Raw genomic sequence first — 14,211 nt, forward strand, 5'->3', positions numbered from 1 at the left:
TGTAGGGGGATATGCTGGGGGTAGTTTGTTATGGTTTAGGATAGTGCAGTGGTTTTTGGGTAGTGTAGGGAGTCATGCTGTGGGAAGTGTTAAAGGGTTTAGGGTAGTGCAGTGGTGTTTGGGTAGTGTAGGGGGTCGTGCTGGGGGAAGATTTAGGGTTTAGGGTAGTGCAGTGGTGTTTGTGTAGTGTAGGTGGTAGTGCTGGGGGTAGTGTTTTAGGGTTTATGGTAGTGAAGTATTGTTTGGGTAGTGTAGGGGGTCGTGTTTTAGGGTTTACGGAAGCGCAGTGGTTTTGTGTATTGTATGGGGTCGTGCTGGGGATAGTCTTTTAGGGTTTAGGGTAGCGCGGTGGTGTTTGGGTAGTGTAGGGGGTCGTGCTGGCCGTAGTGTTTTAGGGTTTAGGGTACCGCAGTGATGTTTGTGTAGTGCAGGGGTTCGTGCTGGAGATAGTGTTTAGGGTACCGCAGTGATGTTTGGGTAGTGTAGGGTGTCGTGGTGGGGTAGTGTTTTAGGGTTTAGGGTAGTGCAGTGGTGTTTGGGAAGTTTAGGGGGATGTGCTGGGGATAGTGTTTTAGGGTTTAGGGTACCGCAGTGGTGTTTGGGTAGTGTAGGGGGTCATGCTGGGGGAAGTGTTTTAGGGTTTAGGGCACCGCAGTGATGTTTGTGTAGTGCAGGGGTTCGTGCTGGAGATAGTGTTTAGGGTACCGCAGTGATGTTTGGGTAGTGTTGGGTGTCGTGGTGGGGTAGTGTTTTAGAGTTTAGGGTAGTGCAGTGGTGTTTGGGAAGTGTAGGGGGATGTGCTGGGGATAGTGTTTTAGGGTTTAGGGTACCGCAGTGGTGTTTGGGTGTTGTAGGGGGGCATGCTGGGGGAAGTGTTTTAGGGTTTAGGGTACTGCAGCGATGTTTGGGAAGTGTAGCGTGTTGTGCTGGGGCAGTGTTTTAGGGTTTATGGTAGCCCACTTGTGTTTGGGTAGTATAGGGTGTCGTGTTGATGGTAGATGTAGGGTTTAGGGTAGTGCAGTGGTGTTTGGATAGTGTAGGGGACATGCTGGGGATGGTGTTTTAGGGTTTCGGGTAGCGCAGTGGTGTTTGGGTATTGTAGGGGGTTGTGCTGGGGGTGGTGTTTTGCAGTTTTGGTTAGCGCAGTGGTGTTTGGGTAGTGTAGGGTGTCGTGCTGGGGTAGTGTTTTAGGGTTAAGGGTAGTGCAGTGGTGTTTGGGTAGTGTAGGGGGTCATGCTGGGGGTAGATTTATTGTTTAGGGGAGTGGAGTGGTGTTTGGATAGTGTAGGGTATCGTGCTGGGGTAGTGTTTTAGGGTTAATGGTAGTGCAGTGGTGTTTGGGTAGTGTAGGGGGTCGTGCTGGGGTAGTGTTTTAGGGTTTAGCGTAGCGCATTGCTGTTTGGGTAGTGTAGGGGGTTGTGCTGGGGGTAGTGTTTTAGGGTTTAGGGTAGCGCATTGGTGTTTGGGTAGTGTTGGAGGTTGTGCTGAGTATAGATTTAGGGTTTAGGGTAGGTCAGTGGTGTTTGGGTAGTGTAGGGAGTCGTGTTGGGGGTAGATGTAGGGTTTACGGTAGTGCAGTGGTGTTTGGGTAGTGTTTGGGGGTTCGTACTGTGGTAATGTTTTACAGTTTAGGGTAGTGCAGGGGTGTTTGTGTAGTGTAGGGGGTCGTGCTGAGGGTAGTGTTTTAGGGTTCAGGGTAGTGCAGTGGTGTTTGTGTAGTGCAGGGGTTCGTGCTGGAGATAGTGTTTAGGGTACCGCAGTGATGTTTGGGTAGTGTAGGGTGTCGTGGTGGGGTAGTGTTTTAGGGTTTAGGGTACCGCAGTGATGTTTGTGTAGTGCAGGGGTTCGTGCTGGAGATAGTGTTTAGGGTACCGCAGTGATGTTTGGGTAGTGTTGGGTGTCGTGGTGGGGTAGTGTTTTAGGGTTTAGGGTAGTGCAGTGGTGTTTGGGAAGTGTACGGGGATGTGCTGGGGATAGTGTTTTAGGGTTTAGGGTACCGCAGTGGTGTTTGGGTGTTGTAGGGGGGCATGCTGGGGGAAGTGTTTTAGGGTTTAGGGTACTGCAGCGATGTTTGGGAAGTGTGGCGTGTTGTGCTGGGGCAGTGTTTTAGGGTTTATGGTAGCCCACTTGTGTTTGGGTAGTATAGGGTGTCGTGTTGATGGTAGATGTAGGGTTTAGGGTATTGCAGTGGTGTTTGGGTAATGTAGGGGACATGCTGGGGATGGTGTTTTAGGGTTTCGGATAGCGCAGTGGTGTTTGGGTATTGTAGGGGGTTGTGCTGGGGGTGGTGTTTTGCAGTTTTGGGTAGCGCAGTGGTGTTTGGGTAGTGTAGGGTGTCGTGCTGGGGTAGTGTTTTAGGGTTAAGGGTAGTGCAGTGGTGTTTGGGTAGTGTAGGGGGTCATGCTGGGGGTAGATTTATTGTTTAGGGGAGTGGAGTGGTGTTTGGATAGTGTAGGGTATCATGCTGGGTTAGTGTTTTAGGGTTAAGGGTAGGTCAGTGGTGTTTGGGTAGTGTAGGGGGTCGTGCTGGGGTAGTGTTTTAGGGTTTAGCGTAGCGCATTGCTGTTTGGGTAGTGTAGGGGGTTGTGCTGGGGGTAGTGTTTTAGGGTTTAGGGTAGCGCATTGCTGTTTGGGTAGTGTTGGAGGTTGTGCTGAGTATAGATTTAGGGTTTAGGGTAGGTCAGTGGTGTTTGGGTAGTGTAGGGAGTTGTGCTGAGTATAGATTTAGGGTTTACGGTAGTGCAGTGGTGTTTGGGTAGTGTTTGGGGGTTCGTACTGTGGTAATGTTTTACAGTTTAGGTTAGTGCAGGGGTGTTTGTGTAGTGTAGGGGGTCGGGCTGAGGGTAGTGTTTTAGGGTTTAGGGTAGTGCAGTGGTGTCTGTGTTGTGTAGGGGTAGTGTTTTAGGGTTTAGGGTCGTGCAGTGGTGTTTGTGTAGTGTAGGGGGTCGTGCTGGGGGTAGTGTTTTAGGGATAAGGGTAGTGCAGTGGTGTTTGTGTTGTATAGGGGGTCGTGTTTTAGGGTTTAGGGTAGTGCAGTGGTGTTTGGGTAGTGTAGGGGGTCGTGCTGGGGGTAGATATATTGTTTAGGGTAGTGCAGTGGTGTTTGGGTAGTGTAGGGTGTCGTGCTGGGGTAGTGTTTTAGGGTTAAGGATAGTGCAGTGGTGTTTGGGTAGTGTAGGGGGTCGTGCTGGGAGTAGATTTATTGTTTAGGGTAGTGCAGTGGTGTCTGGGTAGTGTAGGGGGTCGTGCTGGGGTAGTGTTTTTGGGTTTAGGGTAGCGCAGTGGTATTTGGGTAATGTAGGGGTTCGTGCTTGGGGTAGTGTTTTATGGTTTAGGGTAGTGCAGTGGTGTTTGGGTAGTGTAGGGGGCATGCTGGGGGTGGTGTTTTTAGGGATTTGGGTAGCTCAGTAGTGTTTGGGTAGTGTAGGGGGTTGTGCTCGGGTGGTTTTTTGCAGTTTTGGGTAGCGCAGTAGTGTTTGGGTAGTGTAGAGTGTCGTGCTGGTGGTAGTGTTTTAGGGTTTAGCGTAGCGCATTGGTGTTTGGGTAGTGTAGGGGTTGTGCTGGGGGTAGTGTTTTAGGGTTTAGGGTAGCGCATTAGTGTTTGGGTATTGTAGGAGGTTGTGCTGGGGGTAGTGTTTTAGGGTTTAGGGTAGCGCAGTGGTGTTTCGGTTGTGTAGGGGGTTGTGCTGGTGGTAGTATTTTAGGGTTTAGTGTAGGGCAGTGGTGTTTGGGTAGTATAGGGGGTCGTGCTGGGGGCAGTGTTTTAGTTTAGCACAGTTGTGTTTGGGTATTGTAGGGGGTCGTACTGGGGTAGTGTTTTAGGGTTTAGGTAGTGCAGTGGTATTTGTGTAGTGTAGGGGGTCATGCTGGGGGTAGTGAATAGGGTTTAGGGTATTGCAGTGGTGTTTGCGTAGTGTAGGGGGTCGTGCTGGGGGTAGTGTATTAGGGTTTAGGGTATTGCAGTGGTGTTTGTGTAGTGTAGAAGGTTGTGCTGGGGTAGTGTTTTAGGGTTTAGGGTGGTGTTTGTGTAGTGTAGGGGGTCATGCTGGGAGATAGTGTTTTAGGGTTTAGGGTAGTGCAGTGGTGTTTGGTTAGTACAGGTAGTCGTGCTGGGGTAGATTTAGGGTTTAGGGTAGTGCAGTGGTGTTTGTGTAGTGTAGGGGGCCGTGCTGGGGGTAGTGTTTTAGGGTTTAGGGTAGTGCAGTGGTGTTTGTGTAGTGTAGGCGGTAGTGCTGGGGGTAGTGTTTTAGAGTTTATGGTAGTGCAGTGTTGTTTGGGTAGTGTAGGGGGTCGTGTTTTAGGGTTTAGGGTAGCGCAGTGGTTTTTGTGTAGTGTATGGGGTCGTGCTGGGGATAGTGTCTTAGGGTTTAGGGTAGCGTGGTGGTGTTTGGGTAGTGTAGGGTGTCGTGCTGGGGGTAGTCTTTCAGGGTTTAAGGTAGCGCAGTGGTGTTTGGGTAGTGTAGGGGGTCGTGCTGAGGGTAGATTTAGGGTTTAGGGTAGGTCAGTGGTGTTTGGGTAGTGTAGGGAGTCGTGTTGGGGTAGATGTAGGGTTTAGGGTAGTGCAGTGGTGTTTGGGTAGTGTTTGAGGGTTCGTACTGGGGTAAAGTTTTACAGTTTAGGGTAGTGCAGTGGTGTTTTTGTAGTGTAGGGGGTCGTGTTGGGGGTAGTGTTTTAGGGTTAAGGGTAGTGCAGTGTTGTTTGGGTAGTGTAGGGGGTCGTGTTTTAGGGTTTAGGGTAGCGCAGTGGTTTTTGTGTAGTGTATGGGGTCGTGCTGGGGATAGTGTTTTAGGGTTTAGGGTAGCGTGGTGGTGTTTGGGTAGTGTAGGGTGTCGTGCTGGGGGTAGACTTTCAGGGTTTAGGGTAGCGCATTGGTGTTTCGGTAGTGTAGGAGGTTGTGCTGAGGGTAGATTTAGGGTTTAGGGTAGGTCAGTGGTGTTTGGGTAGTGTAGGGAGTCGTGTTGGGGGTAGATGTAGGGTTTAGGGTAGTGCAGTGGTGTTTGGGTAGTGTTTGAGGGTTCGTACTGGGGTAATGTTTTACAGTTTAGGGTAGTGCAGGGGTGTTTGTGTAGTGTAGGGGGTCGTGCTGGGGGTAGTGTTTTAGGGATAAGGGTAGTGCAGTGGTGTTTGTGTTGTATGGGGTCATGTTTTAGGGTTTAGGGTAGTGCAGTGGTGTTTGGGTAGTGTAGGGGGTCATGCTGGGGGTAGATTTATTGTTTAGGGTAGTGCAGTGGTGTTTGGGTAGTGTAGGGTGTCAAGCTTGGGTAGTGTTTTAGGGTTAAGGGTAGTGCAGTGGTATTTGGGTAGTGTAGGGTGTCATGCTGGGGGTAGATTTATTGTTTAGGGTAGTGCAGTGGTGTTTGGGTAGTGTAGGGTGTCGTGCTGGAGTAGTGTTTTTGGGTTTAGGGTAGCGCAGTGGTGTTTGGGTAATGTAGGGGGTCGTGCTGGGGGTAGTGTTTTAGGGTTTAGGGTAGTGCAGTGATGTTTGGGTAGTGTAGGGTGCATGCTGGGGGTGGTTTTTTAGGGTTTTGGGTAGCACAGTGGTGTTTGGGTAGTGTAGGGGGTGGTGTTTTGCGGTTTTGGGTAGAACAGTGGTGTTTTGGTAGTGTAGTGTGTCGTACTGTTGGTAGTGTTTTAGGGTTTATCATAGCACATTGGTGTTTGGGTAGTGTAGGGGGTTGTGCTGGGGGTAGTGTTTTACGGTGTAGGGTAGTGCAGTGGTGTCTGTGTAGTGTAGGGGGTAGTGTTTTAGGGTCGTGCAGTGGTATTTGTGTAGTGTAGGGGGTCGTGCTTTAGGGATAAGGGTAGTGCAGTGGTGTTTGTGTGTCATAGGGGGTCGTGTTTTAGGGTTTAGGGTAGTGCAGTGGTGTTTGGGTAGTGTAGGGGGTCGTGCTGGGAGTAGATTTATTTTTTAGGGATGTGCAGTGGTGTTTGGGTAGTGTAGGGGGTCGTGCTGGGGTAGTGTTTTTGGGTTTAGGGTAGCGCAGTGTTGTTTGGGTAATGTATGGGGTCATGCTTGGGGTAGTGTTTTAGGGTTTAGGGTAGTGCAGTGGTGTTTGGGTAGTGTAGAGGGCATGCTGGGGGTTGTGTTTTTAGGGATATGGGTAGCGCAGTGGTGTTTGGGTAGCGTAGGGTGTCGTGCTGGTGGTTGTGTTTTAGGGTTTAGGGTAGCGCATTGGTGTTTGGGTAGAGTAGGAGGTTGTGCTGGGGGTAGTGTTTTAGGGTTTAGGGTAGCGCAGTGGTGTTTGGGTAATGTAGGGGGTCGTGCTGGGGGTAGTGTTTTAGGGTTTAGGGTAGTGCAGTGATGTTTGGGTAGTGTAGGGGGCATGCTGAGAGTGGTGTTTTAGGGTTTTGGGTAGCACAGTGGTGTTTGGGTAGTGTAGGGGGTGGTGTTTTGCGGTTTTGGGTAGAACAGTGGTGTTTGGGTAGTGTAGTGTGTCGTGCTGGTGGTAGTGTTTTAGGGTTTATCATAGCGCATTGGTTTTTGGGTAGTGTAGGGGGTTGTGCTGGGGGTAGTGTTTTACGGTTTAGGGTAGTGCAGTGGTGTCTGTGTAGTGTAGGGGGTAGTGTTTTAGGGTCGTGCAGTGGTATTTGTGTAGTGTAGGGGGTCGTGCTTTAGGGATAAGGGTAGTGCAGTGGTGTTTGTGTGTCATAGGGGGTCGTGTTTTAGGGTTTAGGGTAGTGCAGTGGTGTTTGGGTAGTGTAGGGGGTCGTGCTGGGAGTAGATTTATTTTTTAGGGATGTGCAGTGGTGTTTGGGTAGTGTAGGGGGTCGTGCTGGGGTAGTGTTTTTGGGTTTAGGGTAGCGCAGTGTTGTTTGGGTAATGTATGGGGTCATGCTTGGGGTAGTGTTTTAGGGTTTAGGGTAGTGCAGTGGTGTTTGGGTAGTGTAGAGGGCATGCTGGGGGTTGTGTTTTTAGGGATATGGGTAGCGCAGTGGTGTTTGGGTAGCGTAGGGTGTCGTGCTGGTGGTTGTGTTTTAGGGTTTAGGGTAGCGCATTGGTGTTTGGGTAGAGTAGGAGGTTGTGCTGGGGGTAGTGTTTTAGGGTTTAGGGTAGCGCAGTGGTGTTTGGGTAATGTAGGGGTTCGTGCTGGGGGTAGTGTTTTAGGGTTTAGGGTAGTGCAGTGATGTTTGGGTAGTGTAGGGGGCATGCTGAGAGTGGTGTTTTAGGGTTTTGGGTAGCACAGTGGTGTTTGGGTAGTGTAGGGGGTGGTGTTTTGTGGTTTTGGGTAGAACAGTGGTGTTTGGGTAGTGTAGTGTGTCGTGCTGGTGGTAGTGTTTTAGGGTTTATCATAGCGCATTGGTGTTTGGGTAGTGTAGGGGGTTGTGCTGGGGTAGTGTTTTACGGTTTAGGGTAGTGCAGTGGTGTCTGTGTAGTGTAGGGGGTAGTTTTTTAGGGTCGTGCAGTGGTATTTGTGTAGTGTAGGGGGTCGTGCTTTAGGGATAAGGGTAGTGCAGTGGTGTTTGTGTGTCATAGGGGGTCGTGTTTTAGGGTTTAGGGTAGTGCAGTGGTGTTTGGGTAGTGTAGGGGGTCGTGCTGGGAGTAGATTTATTTTTTAGGGTTGTGCAGTGGTGTTTGGGTAGTGTAGGGTGTCGTGCTGGGGTAGTGTTTTAGGGTTAAGGATAGTGCAGTGGTGTTTGGGTAGTGTAGGGGGTCGTGCTGGGGTAGTGTTTTTGGGTTTAGGGTCGCGCAGTGTTGTTTGGGTAATGTATGGGGTCGTGCTTGGGGTAGTGTTTTAGGGTAGTGCAGTGGTGTTTGGGTAGTGTAGAGGGCATGCTGGGGGTTGTGTTGTTAGGGATATGGGTAGCGCAGTGGTGTTTGGGTAGCGTAGGGGGTCGTGCTGGTGGTAGTGTTTTAGGGTTTAGGGTAGAGCATTGGTGTTTGGGTAGAGTAGGAGGTTGTGCTGGGGGTAGTCTTTTAGGGTTTAGGGTAGCGCAGTGGTGTTTAGGTTGGGTAGGGTGTCGTGCTGGTGGTAGTGTTTTAGGGTAGCGCATTGGTGTTTGGGTAGTGTAGGAGGTTGTGCTGGGGGTAGTGTTTTAGGGTTTAGGGTAGCGCAGTGGTGTTTAGGTTGTGTAGGGGGTTGTGCTGGTGGCAGTATATTAGGGTTTAGTGTAGGGCAGTGGTGTTTGTGTAGTATAGGGGGTCGTGCTGGGGGTAGTGTTTTAGGGTTTAGGGTAGTGCAGTGGTGTTTGTGTAGTTTAGGGGGTCATGCTGGAAGATAGTGTTTTAGGATTTAGGGTAGTGCAGTGGTGTTTGGGTAGTACAGGGAGTCGTGCTGGGGTAGATTTAGGGTCTAGGGTAGTGCAGTGGTGTTTGTGTAGTGTAGGGGGTCATGCTGGGGGTAGTGTTTTAGGGTTTAGGGTAGTGCAGTAGTGTATGTGTAGTGTAGGGGGTCGTGCTGGGGGTAGTGTTTTAGGGTTTAGAGTAGTGCAGCAGTGTTTGTGTAGTGTAGGGGGTAGTGTTTTAGGGTTTAGGGTAGTGCAGTGGTGTTTCTGAAGTGTAGGGGTCATGCTTGGGGTAGTGTTTTAGGGTTTAGGGTAGTGCAGTGGTGGTTGTGTAGTGTAGGGGGTCGTGTTTTAGGGTTTAGGGTAGTGCCGTGGTGTTTTGGTAGTGTAGGGGGTCATGCTGTGGGAAGTGTTTAAGGGTTAAGGTAGTGCAGTGGTGTTTGGGTAGCGTAGGGGGTCGTGCTGGGGGACATTTTAGGGTTTAGGGTAGTGCAGTGGTGTTTGTGTAGTGTAGGCGGTAGTGCTGGGGGTAGTGTTTTAGGGTTTAGGGTAGCGCGGTGGTGTTTGGGTAGTGTAGGGTGTCGTGCTGGAGGTAGTCTTTCACGGTTTAGGGTAGCGCAGTGATGTTTGGGTAGTGTAGGGTTCGTGCTGAGGGTAGATTTAGGGTTTAGGGTAGGTCAGTGGTGTTTGGGTAGTATAGGGAGTCGTGCTGGGGGTAGTGTTTTAGGGTTAAGGGTAGTGCAGTGGTGTTTGGGTAGTGTAGGGGTCGTGCTGGGGTAGTGTTTTAGGGTTTAGCGTAGCGCATTGGTGTTTGGGTAGTGTAGGGGGTTGTCCTGCAGGTAGTGTTTTAGGGTTTAGGGTAGCGCATTGGTGTTTGGGTAGTGTAGGGAGTCGTGTTGGGGGTAGATGTAGGGTTTAGGGTAGTGCAGTGGTGTTTGGAGGTTGGTACTGGGGTAATGTTTTACAGTTTAGGGTAGTGCAGGGGTGTTTGTGTAGTGTAGGGGGTCGTGCTGAGGGTAGTGTTTTAGGGTTTAGGGTAGTGCAGTGGTGTCTGTGTTGTGTAGGTGGTAGTGTTTTAGGGTTTAGGGTCGTGCAGTGGTGTTTGTGTAGTGTAGGGGGTCGTGCTGGGGGTAGTGGTTTAGGGATAAGGGTAGTGCAGTGGTGTTTGTGTTGTATAGGGGGTCGTGTTTTAGGGTTTAGGGTAGTGCAGTGGTGTTTGGGTAGTGTAGGGGGTCGTGCTGGGGGTAGATTTATTGTTTAGGGTAGTGCAGTGGTGTTTGGGTAGTATAGGGTGTCGTGCTGGGGTAGTGTTTTAGGGTTAAGGGTAGTGCAGTGGTGTTTGGGTAGTGTAGGGGGCATGCTGGGGGTGGTGTTTTAGGGTTTTGGGTAACGCAGTGGTGTTTGGGTAGTGTAGGGGGTTGTGCTGGGGGTGGTGTTTTGTGGTTTTGGGTATCGCAGTGGTGTTTGGGTAGTGTAGTGAGTCGTGCTCGTGGTAGTGTTTTAGGGTTTAGCGTAGCGCATTGGTCTTTGGGTAGTGTAGGGTGTTGTGCTGGGGGTAGTATTTTAGGGTTTAGGGTAGTGCAGTGGTGTCTGTGTAGTGTAGGGGGTAGTGTTTTAGGGTTTAGGGTTGTGCAGTGGTGTTTGTGTAGTGTAGGGGGTCTTGCTTTAGGGATAAGGGTAGTGCAGTGGTGTTTGTGTTGTATAGGGGGTCGTGTTTTAGGGTTTAGGGTAGTGCAGTGGTGTTTGGGTAGTGTAGGGGGTCGTGCTGGGAGTAGATTTATTGTTTAGGGTAGTGCAGTGGTGTTTGGGTAGTGTAGGGTGTCGTGCTGGGGTAGTGTTTTAGGGTTAAGTATAGTGCAGTGGTGTTTGGGTAGTGTAGGGGGTCGTGCTGGGGTAGTGTTTTGGGGTTTAGGGCAGCACAGTGGTGTTTGGGTAATGTAGGGGGTCGTGCTTGGGGTAGTGTTTTAGGGTTCAGGGTAGTGCAGTGGTGTTTGGGTAGTGTAGGGGGCATGCTGGGATGGTGTTTTTAGGGATTTGGGTAGCGCAGTGGTGTTTGGGTAGTGTAGGGGGTTGTGCTGGGGTGGTGTTTTGCAGTTTTGGGTAGCGCAGTGGTGTTTGGGTAGCATAGGGTATCGTGCTGGTGGTAGTGTTTTAGGGTTTAGCGTAGCGCATTGGTGTTTGGGTAGTGTAGGCGGTTGTGCTGGGGGTAGTGTTTTAGGGTTTAGGGTAGCGCAGTGGTGTTTAGGTTGTGTAGGGGGTTGTGCTGGTGGTAGTATTTTAGGGTTTAGTGTAGGGCAGTGGTGTTTGTGTAGTATAGGGGGTCATGCTGGGGGTAGTGTTTTAGGGTTTAGGGTAGTGCAGTGGTGTTTGTGTAGTGTAGGGGGTCATGCTGGAAGATAGTGTTTTAGGATTTATGGTAGTGCAGTGGTGTTTGGGTAGTGTAGAGGGCATGCTGGGGGTTGTGTTTTTAGGGATATGGGTAGCGCAGTGGTGTTTGGGTAGCGTAGGGTGTTGTGCTGGTGGTAGTGTTTTAGGGTTTAGGGTAGTGCATTGGTGTTTGGGTAGAGTAGGAGATTGTGCTGGGGGTAGTGTTTTAGGGTTTAGGGTAGCGCAGTGGTGTTTAGGTTGTGTAGGGTGTCATGCTGGTGGTAGTGTTTTAAGGTTTAGGGTAGCGCATTGGTGTTTGGGTAGTGTAGGAGGTTGTGCTGGGGCTAGTGTTTTAGGGTTTAGGGTAGCGCAGTGGTGTTTGTGTAGTGTAGGGGGTCATGCTGGAAGATAGTGTTTTAGGATTTAGGGTGGTGCAGTGGTGTTTGGGTAGTACAGGGAGTCGTGCTGGGGTAGATTTAGGGTTTAGGGTAGTGCAGTGGTGTTTGTGTAGTGTAGGGGGTCGTGCTGGGGGTAGTGTTTTAGGGTTTAGGGTAGTGCAGTAGTGTTTGTGTAGTGTAGGGGTCGTGCTGGGGATAGTGTTTTAGGGTTTAGAGTAGTGCAGCAGTGTTTGTGTAGTGTAGGGGGTAGTGTTTTAGGGTTTAGGGTAGTGCAGTGGTGTTTGTGAAGTGTAGGGGTCATGCTTGGGGTAGTGTTTTACAGTTTAGGGTAGTGCAGAGGTGGTTGTGTAGTGTAGGGGGTCGTGTTTTAGGGTTTAGGGTAGTGCCGTGGTGTTTTGGTAGTGTAGGGAGTCATGCTGTGGGAAGTGTTTAAGGGTTTAGGTAGTGCAGTGGTGTTTGGGTAGCGTAGGGGGTCGTGCTGGGGGAAGATTTAGGGTTTAGGGTAGTGCAGTGGTGTTTGTGTAGTGTAGGCGGTAGTGCTGGGGGTAGTGTTTTAGAGTTTAGGGTAGCGCGGTGGTGTTTGGGTAGTGTAGGGTGTCGTGCTGGAGGTAGTCTTTCACGGTTTAGGGTAGCGCAGTGATGTTTGGGTAGTGTAGGGTTCGTGCTGAGGGTAGATTTAGGGTTTAGGGTAGGTCATTGGTGTTTGGGTAGTGTAGGGAGCTGTGCTGGGGGTAGTGTTTTAGGGTTAAGGGTAGTGCAGTGGTGTTTGGGTAGTGTAGGGGGTCGTGCTGGGGTAGTGTTTTAGGGTTTAGCGTAGCGCATTGGTGTTTGGGTAGTGTAGGGGGTTGTGCTGCGGGTAGTGTTTTAGGGTTTAGGGTAGCGCATTAGAGTTTGGGTAGTGTAGGAGGTTGTGCTGAGGGTACATTTAGGGTTTAGGGTAGGTCAGTGGTGTTTGGGTAGTGTATGGAGTCGTGTTGGGGGTAGATGTAGGGTTTAGGGTAGGGCAGTGGTGTTTGGGTAGTGTTTGGGGGTTCGTACTGGGATAATGTTTTACAGTTTAGGGTAGTGCAGGGGTGTTTGTGTAGTGTAGGGGGTCGTGCTGAGGGTAGTGTTTTAGGGTTTAGGGTAGTGCAGTGGTGTCTGTGTTATGTAGGGGGTAGTGTTTTAGGGTTTAGGGTCGTGCAGTGGTGTTTGTGTAGTGTACGGGGTCGTGCTGGGGTAGTGTTTTAGGGATAAGGGTAGTGCAGTGGTGTTTGTGTTGTATAGGGGGTCGTGTTTTAGGGTTTAGGGTAGTGCAGTGGTGGTTGGGTAGTGTAGGGGGTCGTGCTGGGGGTAGATTTATTGTTTAGGGTAGTGCAGTGGTGTTTGGGTAGTGTAGGGTGTCGTGCTGGGGTAGTGTTTTATGGTTAAGGGTAGTGCAGTGGTGTTTGGGTAGTGTAGGGGGCATGCTGGGGGTGGTGTTTTAGGGTTTTGGGTAACACAGTGGTGTTCGGGTAGTGTAGGGGGTTGTGCTGGGGTGGTGTTTTGTGGTTTTGGGTAGCGCAGTGGTGTTTGGGTAGTGTAGTGAATCGTGCTCGTGGTAGTGTTTTAGGGTTTAGCGTAGCGCATTGGTCTTTGGGTAGTGTAGGGTGTTGTGCTGGGGGTAGTGTTTTAGGGTTTAGGGTAGTGCAGTGGTGTCTGTGTAGTGTAGGGGGTAGTTTTTTAGGGTTTAGCGTTGTGCAGTGGTGTTTGTGTAGTGTAGGGGGTCGTGCTTTAGGGATAAGGGTAGTGCAGTGGTGTTTGTGTTGTATAGGGGGTCGTGTTTTAGGGTTTAGGGTAGTGCAGTGGTGTTTGGGTAGTGTAGGGGGTCGTGCTGGGAGTAGATTTATTGTTTAGGGTAGTGCAGTGGTGTTTGGGTAGTGTAGGGTGTCGTGCTTGGGGTAGTGTTTTAGGGTTCAGGGTAGTGCAGTGGTGTTTGGGTAGTGTAGGGGGCATGCTGGGGGTGGTGTTTTTAGGGATTTGGGTAGCGCAGTGGTGTTTGGGTAGTGTAGGGGGTTGTGCTGGGGTGGTGTTTTGCAGTTTTGGGTAGCGCAGTGGTGTTTGGGTAGCGTAGGGTATCGTGCTGGTGGTAGTGTTTTAGGGTTTAGCGTAGCGCATTGGTGTTTGGGTAGTGTAGGGGGTTGTGCTGGGGGTTGTGTTTTAGGGTTTAGGGTAGCGCATTGGTGTTTGGGTAGTGTAGGAGGTTGTGCTGGGGGTAGTGTTTTAGAGTTTAGGGTAGCGCAGTGGTGTTTGGGTTGTATAGGGGGTCGTGTTTTAGGGTTTACGGTAGTGCAGTGGTGTTTGGGTAGTGTAGGGAGTCATGTTGGGGGTAGATATAGGGTTAAGTATGGTGCAGTGGTGTTTGGGTAGTGTAGGGGGTCGTGCTTGGGGTAGTGTTTTAGGGTTCAGGGTAGTGCAGTGGTGTTTGGGTAGTGTAGGGGGCATGCTGGGGGTGGTGTTTTTAGGGATTTGGGTAGCGCAGTGGTGTTTGGGTAGTGTAGGGGGTTGTGCTGGGGTGGTGTTTTGCAGTTTTGGGTAGCGCAGTGGTGTTTGGGTAGCGTAGGGTATCGTGCTGGTGGTAGTGTTTTAGGGTTTAGCGTAGCGCATTGGTGTTTGGGTAGTGTAGGGGGTTGTGCTGGGGGTTGTGTTTTAGGGTTTAGGGTAGCGCATTGGTGTTTGGGTAGTGTAGGAGGTTGTGCTGGGGGTAGTGTTTTAGAGTTTAGGGTAGCGCAGTGGTGTTTGGGTTGTATAGGGGGTCGTGTTTTAGGGTTTACGGTAGTGCAGTGGTGTTTGGGTAGTGTAGGGAGTCATGTTGGGGGTAGATATAGGGTTTAGGGTAGTGCAGTGGTGTTTGGGTAGTGTAGGGGGCATGCTGGGGGTGGTGTTTTAGGGTTAAGGATAGTGCAGTGGTGTTTGGGTAGTGTAGGGGGTCGTGCTGGGGGTAGATTTATTGTTTAGGGTAGCGCTGTGGTGTTTGGGAAGTGTGGGGGGTCGTGCTGGGGTAGTGTTTTTGGGTTTAGGGTAGCGCAGTGGTGTTTGGGTAATGTAGGTGGTCGTGCTGGGGGTAGTGTTTTAGGATTTATGGTAGTGCAGTGATGCTTGGGTAGTGTAGTGGGCATGCTGGGCGTGGTGTTTTAGGGTTTTGGGTAGCGCAGTGGTGTTTGTGTAGTGTAGGGGGTTGTGCTGGGGGTGGTGTTTTGCGGTT

This window comes from Triturus cristatus, chromosome 1_1 (genome assembly GCF_964204655.1).
Source record: "Triturus cristatus chromosome 1_1, aTriCri1.1, whole genome shotgun sequence".
NCBI lineage: Eukaryota > Metazoa > Chordata > Amphibia > Caudata > Salamandridae > Triturus > Triturus cristatus.